Source organism: Amblyraja radiata, chromosome 6 (assembly GCF_010909765.2).
Source record: "Amblyraja radiata isolate CabotCenter1 chromosome 6, sAmbRad1.1.pri, whole genome shotgun sequence".
Taxonomy (NCBI): Eukaryota; Metazoa; Chordata; class Chondrichthyes; order Rajiformes; family Rajidae; genus Amblyraja; species Amblyraja radiata.
In genome coordinates this window covers 18,582,208-18,600,166 of record NC_045961.1, presented here as the reverse complement: position 1 = coordinate 18,600,166, position 17,959 = coordinate 18,582,208, and positions in this window count along the sequence as shown.

The following is a 17,959-nucleotide window of genomic DNA, read 5'->3' as shown; positions in this document are numbered from 1 at the left end:
TAATAAACCTGTCCCTAGGCAGTAATAAACCTGTCCCTAGGCAGTAATAAACCTGTCCCTGGGCAGTAATAAACCTGTCCCTAGGCAGTAATAAACCTGTCCCTAGATAGTAATAAACCTGTCCCTAGGCAGTAATAAACCTGTCCCTAGAAAGCAATAAACCTGTCCCTAGATAGTAGTAAACCTGTCCCTAGATAGTAATAACCCTGTCCCTAGGCAGCAATAAACCGTGCCCCTAGGCAGCAATAAACCGTGTCCCTAGATAGTAATACACCGTATCCCTAGATAGTAATAAACCTCCCTGGGCCGTTACAAACCGAGTCCCTGGGCGGTAATAAACCGTGTTTCTGTAATAATCTGCGTTATATTTTGGCATTAGTTCACTTCACACAAGCCAATAGCAGTCTGAAGAAGGGTGTCGACCTGAAACGTCGCCCATTCCTTCTCTCCACAGATGCTGCCCGTTCCGCTGAGTTACTCCAGCATTTAGTGTCTGTCTTCGGTTTAAACCGGTATCTGCGGTTCCTTCCTTCACTGTTGTCAACCACCGCAGTCAATCGCTCTCCTTTCATTATCGCCCGCTCTTTTGACACGGAAAAGGAAAAGACTGCAACCGCTTCGCTCATAAACACTCCCTCTCTTCTCCCGCCCCTCAGCTTAACTGTTTCATTGTGTGTACAGGCTGCAACAAGTAAGGATTTCACTGTTGGTACATATAGCAATGAAACTCTCTTGGCAACATAATCCTCCTCGTGCCATCCACTCTGGTCATCTAGGGTTTGGACCTACCCTTTGCCCACTCATCTGCTAATCAACTTCACTTGTATCCACCTATCACTCGCCAGACCTTGCCCTGCCCTTCCTCTCTTCCAGCTTTTGTGCCCCCGCCACAGTCAGTCTGATGGGTCCCGACCTGAAACGTCACCTATGTTCTCCAGAGATGCTGCCTTGCCCGCTGAGTTACTCCAGCTGTGTTTTTTTGTAAACCAGAATCTGTAGTTCCTTGCTTCCTTGTTCCCTCACTGTGCTGTGCTTACTTTCCTCTATTGAGTCATACAGCATGGAAACAGGTCCTCTGGCCCATCTTACCCATGCTGACCAAGATGCCTATCTAAGCCTGTCATATCTGCGTGCGTTTGGTCCATATCCCTCTAAACCTTTCCTAACCGCGTACCTGTCCAAATGTCTTTTAAATGTTGTTATACTACCTGCCTCAACTACCTCCTCTGGCAGCTCAAAGGGCCGAATGGCCTATTCCTGCACCTGTTTTCTATGTTTCGATGTTGTCTTTGTTTCTATGATCAGTGTGACCATATGTGACTGAAATGGCACGTAGCGTTTGTGCAGTGGTGGAAAGCACCAACAACTTCACTTTGCCAGGCTGACTGCAACTTCGACAGGAAAACGGGACTTTATGGACAAGTTAAGGGGCCTGTCCCACTTTCACAAGGTAATTCACGAATTCTCCCGAGTTTTCCCCTTGATTCAAACTCGCAGAATGTTCATAACCTCGTAGGAGGTCATAGGAGTCCATGAACATAGTCGTGGAAGGTCGTAGGAGTTCGTAGATTACCACGATCTTGATTTTTATTTCAGGTCCTTTAAACTCAGCAGAGGTCTTGAATTAAGTCGTGAAAGTGGGACAGGCCCTTTCAGAACTCTCCTTAAAACATCATTAGAATCATGGAGAATGGCCCCAAAACATGGCGACTCTTGTATACTGTCTATTCCTATACACTTCTACTTAACTATGATTGTGCTTATGTATAGTAATATTTTTACTGCACTGGATGCACAAAAATAAATGTCACCATCACAAAATGTGTCTGATCAATGAAAATGACTTGTCACAGTGTTTACCTGAAGACTGTGATCATGATAATTCTGAAGGATTTGTTGTGATGGGAAATCTATTGTCCAATTAAAAAAAACACATTTCCATTTTGTTTCAACTCTCTTCCACTTTACTACCACAAATATTGATTATTCCTCTCCTCAGAATCTATTTACTTTCATGCCATTAACTGATACTTTATTCCGCAAATTAGAACCTAACTACAAGAGAAACAGGAGTGAAAGTAGATAGAGTCATCTGTACAGCTCAGAGACATGCCCTTCGGCTCACCTTGTCCATGCCTACCAAGTCCCAGTTGTCTGCATTTGGCCCATATCCCTCTAAACCCTTCCTATCAATGTATCTGTCCAATTGAAGTTGTAATTGTATCTGTATCTATAGGTTCCTCTGGCAGCTCATTCCAGATACGGACTACCCTCTGAGTGAAAAAGATTCCCGAGGTCCCTCTTCAATCTCTCCTCTCTCATGCACTCAAGCTTAATCCTCAGTCATAACTATCATGGCTGATGCAGGACTTTGGGAGTAATTTTCCAACGATCCCCGTACCTTACGATGGAAGATCACCAGCCAAGAATGGTGAACTTTGTTCATTTCTGTCCCACCCTCTGGCCCGAAGATGGTTCTCGACTCTCCACACTGAGGGGGGCAGCTTGTCAGGATTGACGCAGTTAATGTCGCGTTTTAATGAGATAATTTTACCAGAGGTTAACTAGCCCTGGCAGTGCAGCCAAATAATATTAATGAACCAGACTTGATTCCAGCATGAAAGAGAAAAGAAGTTCCATTACAGGTGTCCATCCCATTTCCCTACCATGGGCATCTGAGAAGAAACGTCAGGAGAATCCTGGACTATTCAGTACATCAACTGCACAATAACGAGTGACATCCACTCCTCCTTTCCCTTTGTTTTGGTTTATTATTGTCACATGTACAGTGGAAAGATTTTTTGTTGCATGCTATCTAGTCAGTGAAAAGACTATAGATGATTACAATCTGTATGGTCTGAACTCTAAGCATGGAAGTCTGTAGAGGTCAGACTAGTCCCACCTCCTTCTCTGTGTAAAAGTTGCCCCTCAGGTCCCCTTTGAATCTTTTTCCTCTCACCTTAACTCTATGCCCACTGGTTTTAGACTTCCACATCTGGGGAAAAGACTCTGACTACACAGCTCATCATTTTATAAACAGAGTCAAAGAGATTAAGACCCGGAGCTTAGGTGCACTTAAAAAATCCACCCTGTTCTTGGTTCCACCCATTACCCTCCTACTTCCATTGAAGTCCCCAGACCTGGAATGTTAACAGTTTCTCTTTCTTAAGTCCATAAGGCATAGGAGCAGAATTAGGCCATTTGGCCCATTGAGTCTATTCCACCATTCAACCATGGCTGATCTATCTTTCCTTCTCAACTCCTTTTTCATGCCTTCTCTCCGTAACCTCATGCCCCCAAACACGGGTGAACAAAAGGAGGAAGACCGACTGAACTTTATAGCCTTCCATCACAGTGATCACGTGGTGGATGTTTATGTTAAGTTCCATTGTGTATTGTGTTCTTTTAATTGTATGGCTGCGTGTAACTCAAATATCACTGTACCTTAAATTGGTGCATGTGACAATAAATGTAAACATGAACTTGGACTAATCAAGAACCTGTCAATCTTGGCCTTAAAAATACCTAATGACAGTCTCCACAGTCATTTGTGCCAATGATTTCCACAGATTCACCACCCTCTGGCTAAAGAAATTTTACTTCGGAGTCACACGAGTGACTACGTGAAGAAGGCCGCCCAGGCTCGTGCGCGTCATCTCGTCAGACGCATTGCGCTGCGACCGCGGTAGGAGGATGGACCTCCAAGCGATGAGTGAATGAAAACCTGAATGTAAGTATTTTCTACTTTTACTTTCAGGCTGCTTTTCTCCGGAGACTGCAGGCAAGTCTTATGTATGGAGAAAGGTGGGAGGAATAGTAAGCGCACCGCAGTAAGCACTCAATAAGACAAAGTGTCTGAGAGTAGCGGGCGCCCGACTAAAAGTCGATTGTAAAGAAATAACTATTTTACACGGGGGGGGGGAAGTCCCGTTTCAACTCCCGTTGAAACTTCCATAGAGAAATAACAGGCCTGGAAGACTCAGAGGAGTCTGAACTATAGAATTTATAAACTGAAATTCCTCATGGGTAAAACAAACTCCAGAAGGAGTATAAAAGACGCGGGCTTAAAGAGCAACCGCATGGAGCACCCAGAAGAGGTTCTGGGAAACGTTGGCCCAGATTTGAGCCAGCGACCGAAATGCCTGATGATAAAGATGAATATATGGGCTGACCTGACAGGGAGGCAGCACCAGAAATGTCTGAAAGACAATACAGGCGTTGGTCTACAGGAGACCCAGAATATGGAGCAGCACCCAAAAGTGGGCTGCCAATATACAGCTCAATGGAAGAGCTTGATGTACCCCGAAGAGGGACAAAAAAAGCGTAGGCCTATCATAGAGCCATCGCATGTAATACCTGATATGGAAATCCAGGTGAAACCCATTATGAGGAGGAATATCCAGAATGCTCTGATTACGAATTAGTTGAGGACCAGAGCCAATGCAAAAAAAAAAAGAAAGAAAAGTGCCAGGGCTAGCCCAAAAGTTCTCTAGTCCCAGAAACAAGGGACAACCTCGATCAGAGGAGATAGCAGAGAATATAAATTACCTGCTTTCCCATCAGTTGGAAGACCAACGATGGATGAAATTGTGAACAAATATAAAATCCCGCAGAACTGTGCTCTGTTAGGAGTTCCAGCTGTTAACAAAGAAGTGTGAAATTATATGGGCACTGCAGTAAGAGCTCAAGAAATGAGATTACAGCGGGTATTAAATTAATGGGGTCAAGCATTACGGCATTTGCCAGAGATCTGGAAGAAGGAAATGTGACAATGTCACAACAGGATGTGATGGGAATGATGTGTAATGCACATTTTGGAGTAAGTCTGTGATAAGACCTAACATACATCCTAAGTTTGCAGGGCTTTGTAAACCATCTAATATATAATTGCCACACTTACTCTTTGGAGTGCTGCTTGCCAAAAAACTGAAGGTTCTCAACAAAGAATCAATAACCATCGGGATGATGAAGCCACCGATGTTTGGCAGCACAGCTAGAAGGCAATATCTATACCGAAGGGGAACTGAATACAACCCCAGGACGTGGAGGACATGGTATTCCCACAAGGGGCAAGGTACAAAAAGTGATATCGGTAAACCCTGAGGTAGGTGGTTCTGGATCTGAAAGAAACTTATCAGATGTGTCCTACTTACAAATTGGGGGTAGGTTACAATTCTTTTTCAAAGAATGGAAACTAATAACATCTGATGCATATATACTGTGCAGTATAATGAGGTTTAGAATTGAATTTTAACAGAATGAAAATCCCCTACTCAACATATTCCAAAAAGTATTCAATTTTCTCTAAAGAAGAGATTAGAAAAATTCAAATAGAAATTGATATTTTGAGTAAAAAAAAGAAACAACATAAAAAAACTCACATATCTCAAACCTTTTGTACAGTATAAACATTTCAAAATGGAGATTTTACTAATGCTTTGCAATTAATTTCAACAGAATGCTATATGGCAAGCATACATCTCCAAGATAAAGATCGTAGATATTTCAAATTTGTCTGGATGACTCAATTGTGGCAATTCAAAGCATGTGTTAAACTTCAGCTCCTAGATTGTTTACAGAACTGCTGAAACCAATCTTAGCATTGTTAAGAGCTCAAGGCCATTTGATAATGGCTTATTTGGATGACATGTTATTGTGGGAGACACTGAAGACATGGTAACAAGCCTCAGTTTTAAAAGTTAAACTTACATTTCAATAACTGGGCTTTGTGATTCACCGAGAGAAATCCAGACTGACACACAACAAAATAATTGATTACTTGGGGTTCACTATTAATTCAGAACACAAGACAGTGAGCTTACCCAAGGGCAAAAAATTGCAAGTGATTAAGGGTTGTAAGGAGCTAATTGCAGGCAAACAATCATCAATCAGGCAAGTAGCAAAAGTCTAATTGGCAAGTCTAATTGGCAGTGGTCAAAACTGAACAGCTTCATTTCCAGCTGTTCAGTTTGGACCACTGCATTATCAGCAGCTGCAGTGAGCAAAGATATCAGGGAGTGGTTTTAGGAAGGGGAGAAACACCATGGATCCAGCTATATGTTTAGAACATGAAATTAGGAGAGCACAAATTAATAGAGAAAGTGTAGTAGCTGTATTTTTTGATATTGAGAAAGCATATGATATGATGTGGGGAGAAGGGTTATTAGTGAAACTAGGTAAATTGGGGATTAAAGGTCGTATATTTAAATGGATTAAGGATTTTTTATTTGGGAGGTCAATACAAGTACGAGTTGGAAATCAATACTCAGGAACATTAGATATTGTAAATGGAACACCTCAAGGGAGCATAATAAGTCCTTTACTATTTTTAGTAATGATAAATGATGTGTATGATGAAATTGTAAATGAAATGGGAGTTTCACTGTTTGCGGATGATGGGGCAATCTGGAAAAGGGGGAGAAATGTGAAGTTTATTGTGCAGAAACTACAGAAGGCTATAATAAAGGTACAAGAGTGGTCTTATAAATGGGGATTCAAATTTTCTGTGGAAAAGACAAAGATAATGTTTTTTACTAGGAAGGAAATTGGTAGTGAGGTTAAACTAAAATTATATAACCAGGAATCGGAGAGAGTAAAATACTATAAATTTTTAGGTTTATGGTTTGATGAGAGGATTACATGGATGGTTCATATTCAGAAAGTAGTGGACAAATGTAAGAAGATACTTAATGTAATGAGATGTTTAGTTGGATGTGATTGGGGGCAGATAGAACAGCTTTGAAGGCTATATACAATGGGTTAATTAGATCTGTGTTAGATTATGGTTGTGTGGTGTATGGGTCCGCATCAAGTACTTCTCTTAAGAAAATAGACAACATTCAATATCAGGCATTGAGAATATGTACAGGTGCAATAAAAACAACTCCAACAGCAGCATTACAGGTTGAAATGGGGGAGATGCCTCTAGAGATGAGAAGGATACAGCTTTCATTAAATTACTGGATTAACCTATAGGGCCACAGTCAAGAACACCCAGCACAAGTTACTGTCAAACCATGCTGGGAAAAGGAGAGAAGGGAAACAAAAAGTTTTGGATGGACAGTGACCCAGAGAGCAGTACAAATCGGCATAGCACAATTAAATGTGGTTCCAACAGTTCCATTACCTTCAATTCCACCTTGGATACTTCCAGATGCAACAGTAGACTTTACAACATTAGAACAGGAAAACAAGGATAAACAACATAGGTATAATTCAGTCATCATACAGGAATACATTGACAGATACTACAGTTTTGTCCAAATTTATACAGATGCATCAAAAGATTCAGTAGATAAAGTAGGAGTAGCATTTATTGTACCAGAATTTCACATCAAAGTAGGGAAGAGGATCAATAATGAGGTCTCAGTATACACAGGTGAAATGATTGCAATATTGTTAGCGGTACAGTGGGTCGAGGATACTAGGCCTTTAAGGACAGTTATTTGTTCAGATTCAAGTTTAGCAATAAAGAGTTTACAGCACAGCCATTCAGACAGTAGACCAGACATTTTGATTGAAATACAACAAACACTATTCAGAATTCAAATGATGGGGCTTACAGTCATATTTTTATGGGTACCAGCACACATTGGCATTAGAGGAAACGAAATGGCAGATAAGGTAGCAAAAGAGGTAGCAAAAAGAAGTAAAATTGATTTAAGTATTAACATAGGTAAAACTGAAATCAAAGACATTATTAAGCAAAGACTGAAGGAAAGATGGCAAAAGCAATGGGATGAAGAGCGGAAAGGACGGTGGTTCTACAGAGTCCAGAGGAAAGTGGGAGAAATGAGATGTGCAGGAAAAAACAGAAAAGAGGAGACAGTAATCTCAAGAATTAGATTTGGACACACTGGTCTGAACAGTACACTTTTTTATAATAGGCAAGCATAATACAGGTAGATGTGAATACTGTGGGCAAGAAGAGACAATAGAGCATGTCATTGTACATTGTGAGAGGTATGAGGAGGAGAGAGAACGGATGAGTGAGCAGTTCAGAAAAGAAAGAATACAATTTGATTTGGTAGATATTTTGCAAGGAAGTTCATATAAGTGCTATCAAATCCTGTTGCATTTTCTTAGGGTAACCAATTTGTTCGGAAGGATATAGGTTATTAGTATATGTAATGGTGTTGTTTGATCCACACTCCATACCAGTTGGTGGCGGTAATGCACCAAAAAAGTTGTTTGCCAACCGCCAAAAAACACCACATAGAAGAAGAAGAAGAAAGATATCAGGATTGGGAAGACATGCTGGACATTTTGGTAGGCCAATGCAACTAACTAACACAGCAATTGAGGATATACAATGGTGGATTAAAAATGTGGATTACTCTTACAGGAAAATTCTGATTGAATCACCAGCTACCATTTTACAAACAGATGCAAGTGCACTGGGATGGGGAGCTGCGGATGCCATCGCAAGCTGTGGAGGTAGATGGAATGCAGAGGAAGAACCTTTGCTCGCGACACATGGCATTAATTAGCTTGAATTACTAAGTGTATTGCATGGATTGAAAGCCTTTTGCCTAAAGGTACAAAATTTGCATGTACAGGTTCAGATTGACAACACTACGGCAGTGGCACTTGTCAATCACATGGATAGAAGCATGTGACAGATTGGCAAACATGATTTGGCACTGGTGCATTGAGAAAGATATTTGGCTTTCTGCAATTTACCTACCAGGTAAATCGTGACATTTTCCACAAAATTGTGAAAACATTTGGGAACAGATGAGTTTACGTTAAATTGGGGTGGAATGTTTGTATGCATTTCCTCCCTTTTGTCTCATCAATAGGTGTCTACAGAAGATCAAACAAGATTATGCTTCAGGATTGTTGGTGGTTCCAGATTGGCCCACACAAACATGGTATCCATTAGGGTTAAAAATGGTGACTGAACCCATTATGGATGTCTTTAGACAAGAAAACCTACTTGTGCACCCTGTAACTGGTGAATTTCATCCTTTACATGGTCGTATTGATTTATTGATTTGCAGATTCTAAAAAGTACCTAGAAGCAGTACATTTCTTACATTAAGAAATGGGAACAGTTTCTTCAACACAAAATATTTCTTACCACACTGCAGACGCTTCAGATGTTGTAGAAATTTGTCAAAATTACATTTTGATGATAATTTAAGCTATAGTGTGATCAACACAGCAAGGAATGCTTTGTCGGCATACTTATCGAGACCATCGGAACATCATGTTCTAGGATCACACCCTTTGACTTGTAGATACATGAAGGGCATCTTTAATGCTACTTAGGGATTGGGATCCCATGTCAAATTTGTCGTTAGACAAAATTACGATAAAAGTAGTCATGTTAAGGGCTTTGGTATCAGCTCAAAGAGTACAAACATTACACAAGTTAAGGATAGACAGAATGGGAATGAAAACAGATGAAATTACATTCTATGTCTATGACCTGCTAAAACAGAGCAGACCAGGAATCTCGGGGTGTAAATTGATTTTCAGCATATCCTGCAGATCAAAGAATTTGTGTAGTTACATATTTAAAATACTACATTGAGACTACCAAACATCTTAGAGGTGTAGAATCTGGATTATTCATCAGCCATATAAGCCACACAAAAAAGTGACACCACAAACAATTTTAAGATGGCTGAAGAAGGTGCTATTGGATGCAGGAATTGATATTGACAAATTTAAACCTCATTCCACCAGGGCGGCGGCAACATTGGTGGCCAAGGATTTGGATGTTTCAATAGACCATATCCTTGCGGCTGCAGGTTGGGAAAATGAAAGGATGTTGCACAAGTATTATCACAAAGAAATTGCAGACCCTGGTGTATTTGGTGGTACTATTTTGAATTCAGTATTAAATGTCTCTAGAGATTAAAATGTCGTTTAAAATAGTAAGATTAAACGAGAACTTACCAGTTTAAAGTTTGATCTTTATTTTATGAGGAGTTACGTCGAGGGACTACATGCCCTCCGCTCCCACCCTAATAAGATCAAAGGTAAGTTAAGTTTGTATCACGTAGCTTACTATTATGCTTCGGAGTATATCATCTGTGATTTCACACCGCTGCTTTGAAGTTTGACGCGCATGCGCCTGGACGGCCTTGTTCACGTAGTCCCTCGACGTAACTCCTCATAAAATAAAGATCAAACTTCAAACTGGTAAGTTCTTGTTTAATCTTACTATTCTTCCTCATCTCCTTTCTAAAGGTACGTCCTTTTATTCTGAGGCTGTGCCCTCTGGTCCTAGACTCTTCCACAAGTGGAAAACGTTCCACAGACGCTGCCTGACCTGTTGAGTGTTTCCCACATTTTCCAGTTTTATTTTAGATTCCCAAAATTTACATCTTTTATTTATTTTCATACCAGTTTGGAGTTTACAGATAAGAGTTAATACTTCAGAGATGTAGAGAAAGAACAGGTGGTACAATGGCCAGCTGGTTTCATATTGGTCATTGCTATTTTTCAGCCACTGCCTGTAGTTTACGTGCTGTTTACAACATGCCAGCGAGCCTTGTCATTTTCTACATGCTATGGACGAACTTCTGCAGGTTCTGATCACCAACTGTAGTTCTTCTGATTATCTGATGTTTTATTCAAGCATCCTACAACTCTCCTTCAAACTAAATACCAGATGAGCAAGAAACTCACTTCCAAAGTGCATTTTAAATTCTAAGCAAATCACTCCTTGGACAATGAAAAACTTGTGTACAATATTTTGTGCAAAATGCTCATAGTTCTGGTCATCTAATTTGATGTCATTAAGCTGGGAAGGGTGCAGAAAAGATTCACAAGGATGCTACTGGAGCTGGAGGTCTTGACTAATCAGGAGAGATTGGATGGGGGGTTTTCTTCAGCCACATCTTCAATGTGATTGCAAGACTGACATTATCCAACAAGAACAATGCTGATACATTGAGATTTAAATAAGCTGCCACAGCCAGACATAAAAACAGCTTTTTTTCACGAGTAATATCTCTACTCGATAACCAAAAATCTGTAGCCTCCTTTTGCTCTGGTATTTTATTTAATTCACATGTTTAATCGATAATGTTTTATTATTAATGTTTAAGGTTTTATGTGTCATTCCTAACTGTCACTGTATGTCATGTTGTCACTTGCGGGCGGAGCACCAAGGCAAATTCCTTGTATGTGAATACTTGGCCAATAAACTTATTCATTCATTCATATGAAAAATGACATTGACACTGTCTCTCCTACTGTTGACAAGTCTCTGGGACGCATTGAGAAGACAAGCACAAACCATAGGAATCCATAGAAAAAAAGAGCCTTTTTGACTAAAAATTTTGTTGTCACACTTGAAAATGACTGTTTTGAGATTAATGGAAGGCATCTCTGGGAGTACATGGCAATATTGGCCTTAAAAATACTCAATGACAGTCTGCACTGTCATCTGTGGCAATGATTTCCACAGATTTACCACCTTCTGGCTAAATAAGTTCTAGGAGCAGAATTAGGCCATTTGGCCCATCAAGTCTACTCTGCCATGCAATCATGTCTGATCTAATTTTCAAACCCATTCTCCTGCCTTCACCCCATAACTACTGACACGCTTACACTGCTTGGATTGGGTGATTCCCCATCTCTGATGATACAATGATTAGAACATCTAATAAGCCATTCACTGATTTCTGATTGAGAGCAGAGTTGCACCAACACTGGGTGTTGAAGACACACCAACTTTAAAGACCACATCAGTCCACCCACACAGCCCCTCCCTCACCACCTCTATCCAATTCTTCTTTTAACAAACACAGGTTTGTTAAGCCCTTGGGTTCTCTTGTGTGGAAAATTGAATGGATCATTATTTAAACATTGCATGGTCATTTGCTAGACAGTAGATAACTATCCCATTTACAAGGTTTATTTCATTAGTAAACATTCTTTTTGTATATTTAATAATTCCATTTTAATTGAATAATTATTTCGCTGTTCTTAACAAATTTACATTTTTGTGCATCACTTGAATACAAGACCAATGCATCAATTAATATTGTTACACAAATAGAATCATACAGCATGGAAACAGGACCTTCAGCCCAACTCGTCCACGCTGACCAAGATGCCACATCTACACTTGTCCCATTTGCCCACGTTTGGCCCATATCCCTCTAAACCTTTCCTATCCATGTACCTGTCCAGTGTCTTTTAAATGTTGATACTATACCTGCCTCAACTACCCCCTCTAGCAGTTCGTTCTATATAGCCTGTGTGGAAAAGTTGACCCTTAAGTTCCAATTAAATCTGTCCCCACTCACATTAAATCTGTGTCCTCTCATTCTTGATTCCTCTACCCTGGGTAAAAGACTCTTTACATTCACCTTATCCATTCCCCTCATGATTTGGTTAGCAGCGCGACTCACTGTCTGTCTTTTTTTTATTTTTTGTCTAGTTAAATGTAGGTGTCCGTGTTATTTTTAATACTGTTTTTAACTGTGTATATGTAGGGGGCGGGGAGGGGGAAACTTTTAAAATCTCTTCCCTGCACGCGAGACCCGACCTTTTCCCTGTCGGGTCTCCGTTGTCATTGGGGCCTAGCACCATGGAGGGGCCTCCAACCGGAACGACCTGGGGCTCCAGTCGCTGGCCGGCATCGGAGCATGGGGAGCGTTGGTGGCTCGCTGCTGCGGACCGACTACAGAGCTCGGAGGCAACAACTGCAGGCCGATGGACTGCGATATCGGGAGCTCGCGGGTCCGGGTGGAAAACTGCTTTTCGGAGCTCCGCAACGCAACTTCTCCAACCCGTGTCGCGGGGTAGGAACAACCCGGAGCAGGGCCGCACATCACCCCGCGTGGCTTTAATGGCCGCAGGACATTCCAACGCCCGCCGGGGGCTCCAACTTTGTGACACGTAGACTTGGAGCGGGGCCGTACATCTCCCCGCGCGGCCTTAAATGGCCGTGGGACATACCATCGCCCGCCTGGGGCTTCAACATCGGGAGAAAAATGGTGCAGGGGAGAAAAAAGTTTTGCCTTCCATCACAGTGAGGAGATTCACTGTGATGGATGTTTGTGTGAATTGAATTGTTTGTATGTCTTGTAGGAATTGTTTTGTTTGTATGGCTGTAGAAACAAAGTTGCGTTTGAGCCTCACTGAGGATAAATATTGTATTGTATTGTATTTTAGACACCTCTCAATTTTTCACCTTGTTGTGCTGTTTGTAAGTGAAGAGGTCTTTGAGCCGTGGGTACAATTTGTGCTTTAAATTATTGTGCTGATTAACCTCAGGTGGTTGCATTAGTCAGTTACTGAGATCAGGCAGTTGCCATCAGAACCAGAGAACATCCTGTGATCGCCCAGACACATTTAAGGCATGTGGTAGACCTAATGGATTATAGCATTGAGCTCAACTGCTCCATGTTGAATGTGAGACAGTGCAGATGCAGAGCCAATCTCTTCATCCAGAAGCAGTGCACCTCATTTATTATGCTCTATGTTACAGTTTCCACCCTCCCACCACTAATCCCAGGTCCCAGAGACAGAGAGCCTGAACATGTCCTGGGTCTCATTCTGTCAGAGGCTTCTCAAATGTTCACGGCCCAGGTCTTGATTATACCTGGAGTGCTGATATTTCAGGGCACCCACCTACACTAAGTGAGAGAGGCTCCTTGTTCCCAGTGATGGAGGGCAATGGGTGGCAGTGACTCTGACCATCTGGCCAAGATGTGAATTGCCTGTAGGAGGGGCAGCAGCAGCTCATAGAAAGACAGAACGCTAAGCTCCATAAAGTCTATGATTGAAACTGAAACAGTAAACCCTCACAATAACGGACCAATATAACATAACTGATTTTGGTTCTAGCGGACCCAAGCTCCTGTTGCACCATTTCCCCCACTTCCGCCAGGTTACCCATTGAGCTGGTGCCACATTGGTGGGAGCTTCCAGGCGGAGAGAGTGAGCAGCATGAAGGTGTTGTGAGTACCCGACTACGTCCTTGGAGCATCGTGTGTGGGGCCGGGGGCTCGGCAGCTTCCCGGCTTGTGAATACCCGCTTGTTTAGTTTGGTTCTGAGGCTCTGACCTCTAGTCCTAGAATCTCACACTAGTGGAAGCATTCTCTCCACATCCACTCTATCCAACCCAAGGTTTTTCCAGGACTCATGGTTCTAAGCGTAGGGAGAGATTGGGCAGACTGGGACTTTATTCCTGAGAGCACAATAGGCTCAGGAGTGATCTTATAGAAGTATATATAATCATTAGGGGATTGATAGGGTGAATATTCAGATTATTTTATCCAGGGTAGATGAATCAAGAACCAGAGAACATAGATTCTAGTGAGAGTGTAGACAAAATGCTGGAGTAACTCAGTGGGACAGGCAGCATCTCTGGAGAGAAGAAATGGGTGACGTTTCGGGTCGAGACCCTTCTTCCGACTGATGTCAGGGGAAGTGGTGGGACAAAGATAGAATGTAATCGGAGACAGTAAGACTAGTAGGAGAACTGGGAAGGGAGAGGGGATGGAGAGAGAAAGCAAGGACTATTTGAAGTTGGAGAAGTCAATGTTCATACCGCTGGGGTGTAAACTACCCAAGCAAAATATGAGGTGCTGTTCCTCCAATTGAAGTGCTGAACCACCAGGAGATCAGGTAGGTTAAGACAGACTGAGCGGAGGTGTTTAGCGAAACGATCGCCGAGCCTGCTCTTGGTCTCGCCGATGCAGATAAGTTAACACCTGAAACAGCAGATACAGTAGATGAGGTTGGAGGAGGTGCAAGTGAACCTCTGCCTCACCTGGACTGTTTGGGTCCTTGGAAGGAGTCGAGGGGGGAGGTAAAGGGACAGGTGTTGCATCTCCTGCGGTTGCAGGGGAAAGTACCTGGGGAGGGGGTGGGAAGGGACGAGTTGACCAGGGAGTTTTGGAGGGAACGGTCTCGTCGGAAAGCAGAAAGGGGTGGAGATGGGAAGATGTGGCCAGTAGTGGTATCCCGTTGGAGATGGCGAAAGTGTTGGATGATTATATGCTGTATGCGACCGCTGATGGGGTGGAAGGTGAGGACAAGGGGGATTCTGTCCTTGTTACAAATGGGAGGAAGGAGGAGCAAGAGCGGAGCTGCGGAATATCGAGACCCTAGTGAAAGCCTCATCTATAATGGAAGAAGGGAACCTGTTTCCTAAACAATGAGGACATCTCCGATGCCTTGGTATGAACACCACATCCTAGGGGCAGGTGCGGCATAGACGGAGGAATTGGGAGTAGAGGATAGAGTCTTTAAAGGAAGCAGGGTGGGAAGAAGTGTAGTCAAGATAGCTATGGGAGTCAGTGGGTTTATAGTAGATGTTTACAGGGAGCAGGGTGGGAAGAAGTGTATAACTGGAAGCAGGGTGGGAAGAGTGTATTACAGGAAGCAGGATGGGAAGAAGTGTAACAGGAATAAGAGGGGAAAGGTTTTCCCTGAAGGACAAACTTTTTCCCTCAGAGTGGTGGGTATATGGAACAAACTGCCAGAGGAGGTAGTTAAAGCAGGTACAATAACAATGTTTATAAGACACTTGGACAGGTACAGTGGCTTGCAAAAGTATTCATACCCCTTGAACTTTCCACATTTTGTCACGTTACAACCACAAATGTAAATGTATTTTATTGGGATTTTATGTGATAGACCAACACAAAGTGGCGCATAATTGTGAAGTGGAAGGAAAATGATACATGGTTTTCAAATTTTTTTACAAATAAAAAACTGAAAAGTGTGGCGTGCAAAAGTATTCAGCCCCTTTACTCTGACACCCCTAAATAAAATCCAGTGCAACCAATTGCCTTCAGAAGTCACCTAATTAGTAAATAGAGTCCACTTGTGTGTAATCTAATCTCAGTATAAATACAGCTGTTCTGTGAAGGCCTCAGAGGTTTGTTAGAGAACATTAGTGAACAAACAGCATCGTGAAGCCCAAGGAACACACCAGACAGGTCAGGGATAAAGTTGTGGATAAGTTTAAAGCAGGGTTAGGTTATAAAAAAAATATCCCAAGCTTTGAACATCTCACGGAGCACTGTTCAATCCATCATCCGAAAATGGAAAGAGTATGGCACAACTGCAAACCTACCAAGACATGGCCGTCCACCTAAACTGACAGGCCGGGCAAGGAGAGCATTGATCAGAGAAGCAGCCAAGAGGCCCATGGTAACTCTGGAGGAGCTGCAGAGATCTACAGCTCAGGTGGGAGAATCTGTCCAACTATTAGTCGTGCACTCCACAAATCTGGCCTTTGTGGAAGAGTGGCAAGAAGAAAGCCATTGTTGGAAAAAAAGCCATAAGAAGTCCCGTTTGCAGTTTGCCACAAGCCATGTGGGGGACACAGCAAACATGTGGAGGAAGGTGCTCTGGTCAGATGACACCAAAATTGAAGTTTTTGGCCTAAATGCAAAACGCTATGTGTGGCGGAAAACTAACACTGCACATCACCCTGAACACACCATCCCCACTGTGAAACATGGTGGTGGCAGCATCATGCTGTGGGGATGCATTTCTTCAGCAGGGACAGGGAAGCTGGTCAGAGTTGATGGGAAGATGGATGGAGCCAAATACAGGGCAATCTTGGAAGAAAATCTGTTAGAGTCTGCAAAAGACTTGAGACTGGGGTGGAGAATCACCTTCCAGCAGGACAACGACCCTAAACATACAGCCTGAGCTACAATGGAATGGTTTAGATCAAAGCATATTCATGTGTTAGAATGGTCCAGTTAAAGTCCAGTCAAAGTCCAGACCTAAATCCAATTGAGAATCTCTGGCAAGACTTGAAAATTGCTGTTCACAGATGCTCTCCATCCAATCTGACTGAGCTTGAGCTATTTTGCAAAGAAGAATGGGCAAAAATGTCAGTCTCTAGATGTGCAAAGCTGGTAGAGACATACCCCAAAAGACTTGCAGCTGTAATTGCAGCGAAAGGTGGTTCTGCAAAGCATTGACTCAGGGGGGCTGAATACTTTTGCACGCCACACTTTTCAGTTTTTTATTTGTAAAAAAAGTTGAAAACCATATATCAATTTCCTTCCACTTCACAATTATGCACCACTTTGTGTTGGTCTATCACATAAAATCCCAATAAAATACATTTACGTTTGTGATTGTAACATGACAAAATGTGGAAAAGTTCAAGGGGTATGAATACTTTTGCAAGCCACTGTACATGGATCAGAAAGGTTTAGAGAGACTATGGCCAAATGGGACTAGGACAGAAGGGGCATTTTAGCTGGCATGGACTAGTTGGGCTGAAGGGCCTGTTTCTGTGCTGTTCAACTCTAAACAAAGTTGTCCTGCTTACCGTAATATACAGTTCACTCTCACCTTGTGGTGAGGCTCCTGCTTTATGAGCTTTCTGCATCCATGAATTAGGGAACTTTATTATTTGAGAAGAACGAATCTGAATAGTTTTCAGGAACTATGCATAGGTAGCAAGACAAAATAAATGTGGCGTAACTATAGTGTAGTCATGTTTCACATACTGGGGGAGTCAGCGTTCCATCATCTGGTTCCCGAATATGCCTCAAAGCTTGCGTCCGTCTATCATTGAACACAAATGCTGCAAAATATCTTCAGTGGTGACATTTGAAATACAGTACATCAGTTCTTTATTCTAATACTGTTCAATGATTCATTATGTGATTTGCAGCCCTGGAAAGCTGAAAGAATGAGGGTAATTGGCCATATTTCCTGTTCTTCAGGTTAAGATGAACCAGCAAGAAGGAGGCACATCTCAGGCAGTCCCTTCTGGTTACCAGGCCTTGCTTCCACTCCGGTTGTGAGGGGTGCAAGATGCCTGCCTGCAAGTTTGATTTCACGCGAGGTTGTCACTGCATACTGACAGACAAGCAGAGCAAGAAGGTCCAGAGACCAGGCTCCACTGCAGACCTGGTATGAAACACCAGTGGACAGACTCGCAGATACACTCTGACCGCACACGCATGAATGTATGTACGCATGGTCATACACACATGGTCTTGCCATATG